Here is a 9,292-nt window from a genome sequence, read left to right on the forward strand (position 1 = left end):
ACATTATATTTGTTGAAAATAATTGATATTTGATAGTAAATTGAAACTGAAAAATGGTTCAGAATAGTATAATAAGCAAATATATTATTGTATTGGTACTCTACGACCTTGCCGCTTTTTTCCAGCGCCATTAAGAGCGGAACAGAAATAGGACGTTCTTGCGGGATCATACCGACACCCTTATTATCAGTGTTTTGATCTATAAAATGATACAGATTGCTTTAGTCAGTCTTACTGGCAAACTCAGGAGCTGTAGATGATCATGGCTGTGCTGAAATGTTGGGCCCAGCTTCAACCATTTTTTATTTTGGTAATTTTTGCCTTTCTATACTTCCACGTTACATTCCTGTGTTAACCCGCGCCCTGGTGTGGGTCTGAGCCACCTTCGCCCTGGTGGGGGGGGGGCCAAAATGACCCCCCCCGTCTAACTCGAAAACGAAGAGGGCTAGGAAGACGCGGAAAAAAGCAAACGAAAGCCCATAACAAGTACGTTCGAAAGTATTTCGGTCATTTTTTCGCTAAGGTCAATATTGAGGTCGCTAGAGGTCATCATAGGTCAAATTTCAGTGTTTTCGGTGTTGCCGGACATATTCCGCTGTAGCTCGGAAACTAGAAGAGCTAGAGAGCCGCGGAAAAAAGCAATCGATAGCTCTTTTCAAGCTCTTTCGCCAAAGTTCGTCAGATTTGACCTCAGCTCAACGGTTTGGCCTACAGAGGTCATGCAAGGTCAACTTGGCAAATTTCGTTGAAAATGTTTTTAACTATAGCATGCATTCACGAGAAAATAGAGAAACGATTCATGCACCATCGTGCTTGGCTCGTCGAGACGCGTCGAATGATATATAGTTTGACCTCGAAAGGTCATTTTGAAAATTTGACCTCAGGTCAAGGTCATGACCTTACCGAAATAGGTCATGCTGCATATCATTCGATCCGCATTGACGAGACAAACACGATAAACGTCGAATGGAGTCTCTATCTCTATTCAATAACAAGTAAGTGCAGAAAAACCGCTGGTGACCTCTGGTGACCAGGGAGATGACCTAGCGTGACCTCAGCGAGGTCACAAGCAAATGGTTTCACATGGGCTGTGATTTGCTGACCCAAGACACTTCAATAACGAAATATAGGAACAATCACGCCCGATTTAGCTGAAAAACAACTACTTTTCGATTCTCCCATTGACTTATAATGGGGAGCAGCGATGACCTGACCTGACCTTAGGTCACATTTATAAAAAATCCGAGATAGCCATTTTGTAGAGCTGGGTGACATCTTCAAGTACTGTAAATTTTACATCGATCGGATAAAAGCTGTGCCTTTGAGAGAGCTTTGAACTTTTTTAGAGGTGGTGTCAGTTTTGGTGACCTTGTGACCTGACCTGACCTGACCCGAACCCCCCAAAAAAGGACATGATGTAAAAATGTTGAATAAACAGCTATACAAAGTTTCAGGGCGCTAACTCAAGTGGTTTCTGAGTTATCGCTGAAAAACCACAGGGGGGGGGGCCAAAATGGCCCCCCCCCCACCAGGGCGAAGGTTAATTTTCAACAAATAAACTTTTACTTTTTAAAAACCAGTTTTGAGATCAAAATGATGCTACATTAAAAACTTATTTTTAATTGCATCGGATAAGTATTTCATTTTTACATTGATAACATGGTGGCAAAGTCACCACATGTGGCCTGCAATTCACTTGGAAGAATCGCCACCAAATTGTTTAGCTAAATGAAGTTAAAATGCCACACACAGAAAAATATTAACACCGTTAGCGGTGTAATTGCACAGTACATATCTGAGCACTTGAGGAAAGTTAATTTAGTCCCTTCCCCGCTTGAATTACTCGCGCTTCTAAATGAACACCAGGAAGAAGGTAATAGAACACTGTTAGGAGGGTTGGGTGTTTTACAACATGTAGTAAAACACCCAACCCTCCTAACAGTGTTCTGTTACCTTCTTCCTGGTGTTCATTTAGAAGCGCGAGTAATTTAAGCGGGGAAGGGACTAAATTAACTTTCCTCAAGTGCTCAGATATGTACTGTGCAATTACACCGCTAACGGTGTTAATATTTTTCTGTGTGCAGTTTTGTTGGAAATGCTATAAACTTAACAGCCTTGTCATGATCAACCATACCAAGTTTCAGCATCGCAGTAGGTCTAGAACATGGTAATATGACCAGTAAAACGCCTTTTGGGCGACCAACGGAGCGAGCGAGAGGATGGGCCTTGCACGTGCGAAATTGCGAGGGGGTACATCCAACTAACTTGTGCACTGCACCCTACTAACCGGTCTTTAGCGATGTGCCAAATTTCAGCGCAATCGGCCTAGCCGTTCTCGAGATCTGGAAGCGGCACACTGCACGTGCGCACGTGCAAGCGGGGTCCAAACTGACTTTTGCACGGCACCCTACTAACTGCTCCCCAACCGTGTACCAAATTTGAGCGCAATCGGCCCAGCCGTTCTCGAGATCTGGGAGCGCCCCCTGCACGTGCGCACGTGCTGTAGCACCCCAACCTTAGCACATGCAGATGAATTATCTGATGGAGACCTAACTGTGTACCGAGTTTCAATTCAATGGGCCCAACCGTTGTGCCGTTTTTGAGGTTGCAATTTTGGGGGTTCTTAAAAAATGTCCAACTTTACCACGCGCCACGTGCGGTGGTTGGCAAGAACGCATGGTGGCCATCACACCACATAACTTTTACGTCCAAGTGACATTCAGTAAAGAAGACCGCTTGTCAATCGGATGTCCCGTTCCTAAGATATTAGCTTTTGAAGAGCGTCCCCACGGCCGCTCATACTCAGGATTTTCCCTTAATTCAGTATGAGACTCCGCTCGCTTCGCTCGCTCCGTAATACCAGTATAACGCCTTTTGGGGCGACTAACGGAGCGAGCGAGAGGGTGAGCCTTGCACGTGCGAAATTTCGACGGGGTACCTCCAGCTGACTTGTGCACGGCACCCTACTAACCGGTCTCTAGCGATGTGCCAAATTTGAGCGCAATCGGCCCAGCCGTTCTCGAGATCTGGAAGCGGCACCCTGCACGTGCGCACGTGCAAAATGGGCCCCAACTGACTTGTGCACGGCACCTTACTAACCGGTCCCTAACTGTGTACCAAATTTGAGGGTAATTGGTAGAGCCGTTCTCGAGATCTGGAAACGACCCCTGCACGTGCGCACGTGCAGCAGCGCTCCAACTCTGGCACATGGATATGCAGTGCCTAGTGGGTGCCTACCTACATGCCAACTTTCAGCGCAATCGGCCAAGTAGTTACCGAGATATTGCAACAATTACAAAACGGACACCTCTTCGTTTTGCACGTGGCACGTGCATAAGGGGTCACCCACATGCATCAGGAATAGTCCAAAACTTGGTAGAAGGAATGAAGCTACCCTACAAAAATTACCGCGTGTAAATCGGTCAAGTGGTTGCTGAGATATAAGCCTCGCAAAAGCGTGACCACGGCCGGCCGGCCGGCCGGCCGGCCGCTCATACTCAGAAATTTCCGTTAATCTAAGGAAAGACTACGCTCGCTTCGCTCGCTCCGTAAAAAGTTCGGACATCTTCAAATTTGACCATTTCAATGACTCCAATAAAATGGAGCCCAGTTAGGTATTTAGTGGTAACTTATCTCTCAGTGTTGGTTATGTTGGAAGGCCCATTAATTATCATTCATTTGTGCGTAAAAAAATCATTACATTCTTCGTAAAATATCACTGGAGATCATCCTAAAGCATTTTTTGAGAAGCATGTCAAAGTCACCCAGCAAGACGAAGTCACCCCCGTTTGCGGTATCTGCGAAAAACCTTCCCTGATACCCAGAAAACATATTGGACAAAAATCATTCCGCATGCTGACACGCTTTTAATTACAACAAGTCTGGAGACGCACAAATAAGGTGCGCTGACATACCTACATACCTCAAATCACCATCCTGGTGCACCTGATCACATTGTCTCTATGGAGGTCACAGGTCGAAGGACGACTCGCCGACAGTGAGCCGCAGGGGCGAGACCGTCCCGGGGGGACCGGATTGCCCAGCTGGGACAGCGCGCCGACGCCCGCCGCTCAAACGCTCGCCCCGGAGAGGATTTTAGCGAGTCCTGTCCTGGTGAAGACACGATCTCGACCACCGGCTCTCTGGAGGGGGTGCCCGCCAGCCTGGATGCAGGGAAACGTGAGGGCAATGCAGATTGGCTTGTCGTGAGGATGGCGAGCACGAATGGGTCAAAGGTTAACTGGATCAGGGTCATGAAGTTTTCAGGTTAAGTAGATATAAACTTGATAAACGCGTAAGAACCGAAAGTTTCGTCGCGATCCGGCTTGTGATCTTTTCGTGACACATTTCCACAAGAAATATTCTGTGAGGCGTCATCTATTTGGACTTCCTTGGCCTAGGCGATTACAGAGACACCTATGTAGGACCATGAAGCTATGTCAGTGCCCTTTTAGCCAAGGGTTCCCATGCATAGTGCGCATAGGCGGCGGAAAGGGGGGGGGGGCACCGGGGCACCGTGTCCCCCTTGATTTTGCCATTTTAAAATTAGCCCGTATGGGCGTTTCATGGAAAGAATGGGACCAAAAGTCGTCAGTGACTCAGTGGCCTCCCCCCCCCCCAGGTGTTCCGCCGCTACTGATAGTGCGGTTATAGACCAGTATCAGGTATAAGTTCGTTGTTTGCAGCAGAACACAGCTGCTTCCTTTGAAAATTCAAGCGCATGGATTTGTTGCTGATTGTGCCTTTGCTTTTTCATCCTAATGCGCAGCATCCATCCCTTTGTCACTCTCTCAGACTTGTCAGAATGATCGCTAGGTATCTTTTTATTAGAAATCGCAGTGCCTTTCTCTTACCACTTACAGCATTCAGTGCCCAATTGGTGGCACTGAACACTTCCCACATTGGCAGCATATGGTCGCTGCGGGCAAAAACCTCAAACGAGTCGTCACCATAAGAACCCCTGAATATATCAGCGAAATCATCACCAAATTAACCCGCGACCTACATGACCGCAACACAATATCCAGATACCATATCCAGGTTTATTTTGAAAACTTATATTTCATTTCATTTTTATGATCGACTTCTCGTCACTGTGCATTGGACTGATTTGACCTTATTTGACCTCCTTGTGACTTCACATGTCAATTATCAAGGTCATCGATATCTTATCGTGTGCATCACGATGAGCTCTTTCGAATGTCGTTTGCATTTTTCGATCCGGCTATTGGTTCCGGAGATACGACGGAGGGACCCTTTGGCCGCCCCCCCCCCCCAACAGGACGTGGAACCTGGCAGACCTCAACGTGGCGCGGGTTAGGGAAGTCTCGATGCTGAACAACATAAACTTGATTAACCCGAGCCTGACCGATGCTCTGAGATTCCGCGCCGGGCCAGGGGGGGGGGGGGGTCTGAACACTCCCCGTCTAACTCTGCTCCTGGGCCAAGTAGCGACACGCGGTAAGCGGCAATCGAAAGAACGTCCAAAATAAGGACGAAAACACTTCGGTCATTTTTTGTGTCAGGTTAAAGGTCAGGTCACCAGAGGTCACCAAAGGTAAAATATTGACTATTTCAACATTTTGGAAATTGCCAACGGCTCCCGCGCCCCGTAGGGGGGGGGGCCGAAACGGCCCCTCCCTGTCCTTTTCCGTCGATATCTCCTAAACGGCTGAAGATATCGCCACCAAACTTTTAGGACCCCTCCGGGCATCAATTTTACACATTGTGACCAAATATTTTTTCCAGAGGCTATGATAGGTTGGTCACAAATGACGTCAGAATGACGTCATGTTCTGCCATTTTTGACCGAAAAAAGACCTTCGCGAGAAGACCAGTCAGGCCTACAGCTTTGAAGATACAGAAAAATGATCGGACGTAAAAGGTGTAAAATTGACAGGGCTACAAAACTGCTATCTCGGATTTTTTTTATATTTTTGAGTTTTGATCCCTAAAAATCAAAAAAGCATTTTTTGGATATATTAGCCAAAAAATCCAAAAAGGTTTTTGAGTTTCGAAAAAAGGAACATATGTGACAGTACCTACCGTCTTCTATCTACATACCAAAGTTCAGATCAGTGTCTCCTTTTTTGGCCAAGTTATAGCGAAAAAAAACTGTTCAAAAATAATGACGTCAAATTTCCAAACTCAATTTTTTGGCAATTCTAGACCTCTTAGAGCAGAACAAAGACCATCATTAGACTTCCCGTGACAAGCTGCATCGAATCGATACCCATTTTATGCAAAAATATCAACTTCGAAATTTGACCTAATTTGACCTGACCTTCACCAAAATGTGACCCAGGCTGGCCCCAAAGGCTGCCTAACCCACATAATCGCATTTGTCATGTAAAATGGACCATAAAACATGTATCACACGACACTTTCATATTGTGACCCCCGGTTACCTGACCTCGCTGTGACCTGACCTGGTATCAGTGACCTCAGATAGTAAAGTATGTGTTTGAAGAACAATGTACCATCGATGGTTTTCAATAAATTACCAATTTACTCGATTTCACAACACATTTCTTGAAATGCCTGTGAACGGTGAAAATCCGACCTTTGACCTGACCTTTGCCGTCATCGGTTTGACCTAGGTCAATGAAATTTGGTCACAAGGTAGTTCCCCGGTGGGGCTATCAAACACCGTTTGAATTTTGAAAATCGGCCGGTAAATTTCCGAGATCTTAGGAGGGGGGGGGGGGCAAAACGGCCTCTCCCCTACGGGTGGTAGGGTCCGCCGATAGCCCTACGGGGCACGGGCTATCTTGGGAACCGATAGAGCTACAGCACCCGCAGAAAAGTGCATTCGACAGCCCTTTTACAGGCCTTTCTGAATAATGCCCTCAGATTTGACCTCAGGTCAACGGTTTAGCCTCCAGAGGGCAAAACTCCCAAAATAGCCGTTTTTACGAAAAACGTTTTTTCGGCAATAACTTTTGACTCAAATAAGCCATGACATTACTATTGCCAGCATCGTGTTCCTCTCGTCGAGACGCATCGAATGAACTATAATTTGACCTTGAATGGTCAACTTGAAAATTTGACCTCAGGTCAAGGTCATGCTGACCGGAAAAGGTCATGCTGCATATCAGTCGATCCGCAACGTCGAGCCGAACACAGCTAAAGCGTTTTCATCGCTCTAGCACGCCTCTATCAGAAGTTATTAGCAAAAAACTGTTAGACTCTGTTCGTGACCTGAGATGACCTCGGGGACATAACGAGGGGTCACAGCTGCCATTTTCCGGTTCAGTGTGCCAATATTACCTACAACTCGATGTTTGAGAGTGTCTAGAATAGCGTTCGCGCATATTTGCATAACAGACGATTTTCAATTTTCTCCCATTGACATGTAAAGGAGAGGCCGCCAAATTGACCTGACCTTAGGTCACCGATATCAAAATTCCGAGATATAAATTTAATAGATAATGTTGCTTTAAAATCGCTGAAAGTTTCAAGGTCATCAATCAATCGATGTAGCTATGACGAGCATTCTTTTTTCTGAGGTGAGGTCACTTGGCGTGACCTGGTGACCTGACCTACGACAGCCTGGGTCTGAAATTTTCACAACATGTGCGGAAAAGATGCACGAACAAAACCGCAGGGATGTTCCGGGCCCGGCGCGGGTTAAGTATATAAATTGACAAGTATTACTGAGCGTACAGGAATGCCTTAACCTGTGGGCCCGGCACCGACGCTACCGCCCCGTCGGCCGTGCCGGACCTCACTAGCGCCACATCATCGCTGCTAGCGCCATATCGCCGCTGCGCCGGCACATATAACCTGCGTGTGTACCGCTAGGTGGCACCACATTTTGTCTAGTATTGGAGCTTGTTATTCATATATCACATTTACCTCCTTGCTTTACAATTATTCATAGTAAATTATTTCGTATGTAAATTATCAACATAGCCGACAATCATTTCTCAAACCGTATTTATTATTAACATATTTTCTGTATTTTCAACTCTGGAGACGCTACTCCAAGATACCTATAAGAAACAGGTAGATCCGATGTTTGAAAGTAAACAAAAAGTAAAGCCCCAGTCACAAATTTGACGCACCTGTGACATTTCCTGACACCCACGTGACTATTGTATTAACTTTTGTGTTATGCGATGTTTTGACCTTATTTAAAGTAGGTACTGAAAGCTCAAAATGTATGATTAAAGGAAATAGTTCACTTTTTAACATGAGTTTTGAACTGGAATAGCAGTTCCGTAGCCTGGGCTGAGACGAGCATAAATCAGGAGCTTTTACAGCCCAACGATCACCCTAGGCAAAGATATTCTATTTCTCGTCCCGAAAAAGGTGTCTTGCATTGAGGATGTGTGCCTTGCATATATTTGCATCCAGTATGAAACGAGCATGGGTCCCGAAAATTCTTCAGAAACTAGAGAAATTATCTACGAGAACTCTAGAGAAATTCTCGTACTGATCAATAGGGACATTCAGCAGCAGCAGATCGCCCAAATGCCGGTGGCCGCGATAATTTCTCTAGTTTCTGAAGAATTTTCGGGACCCATGCTCTTTTCATACTGGATCGCGTGTGCCTTACAGAAACTGAAAAGTTCTTCCTATATCAAAATATAGAAAATAATATTTTGTTATAAATAGGTTTTATTTTTTTTTTTGATCATTTTGAACATAAAAAATCATAAATCCATTGCAAAAAAATAATATCGTGAAAGTGAACTATTTCCTTTAATGTTGTTTAAAGCAGCATATTAATAATTATGTTTGTAAATTATCGATAAGCTGCTTATAGCAGGTCACGTGATTGCTACCAGATTATGTGCGCAGAAAGCATCTTTTCAACTTCGATTTTGAACAATTTTTACCTCCTTTGAGGCCAAATGATGGACGGTTTGAGGCACACGATGAAATGCTGAATCTATTGATGCCAAAATTTGTTCGTTTTTTGCATTTTTAGACTAGTATATCCTGGCTCAAACTTTGACCAGTTTGTGTGTAAACCCTATGGTGAAGGGAAAACTTCACGCCCAGCACACGCCCAGCAGACGTCTTTACAGTGCTGCCAAATCGTGTTTGGTGGGGGTCGCGCTACTCTTTCTTCCGTTTATGGTTCTGCTCCGCGACGCACGTGTTTACCAAGTCTTTAATATACCCACGTTATTATCACCATTCAACACGCGTTCTGATATTATATGAAGTAGCGGCCAAGGACAATATAACTATACGCTACATTGGTGACCCCAAAGTGATTTTTAGTGCGTGATAAGTGATTCGTGATTGTGTTTAAGTGCGCCGCGACCGCCTCACCTGGGAC

Source organism: Amphibalanus amphitrite, unplaced genomic scaffold, assembly GCF_019059575.1.
Source record: "Amphibalanus amphitrite isolate SeventyFive unplaced genomic scaffold, NRLGWU_Aamphi_draft 000777F_arrow, whole genome shotgun sequence".
NCBI lineage: Eukaryota > Metazoa > Arthropoda > Thecostraca > Balanomorpha > Balanidae > Amphibalanus > Amphibalanus amphitrite.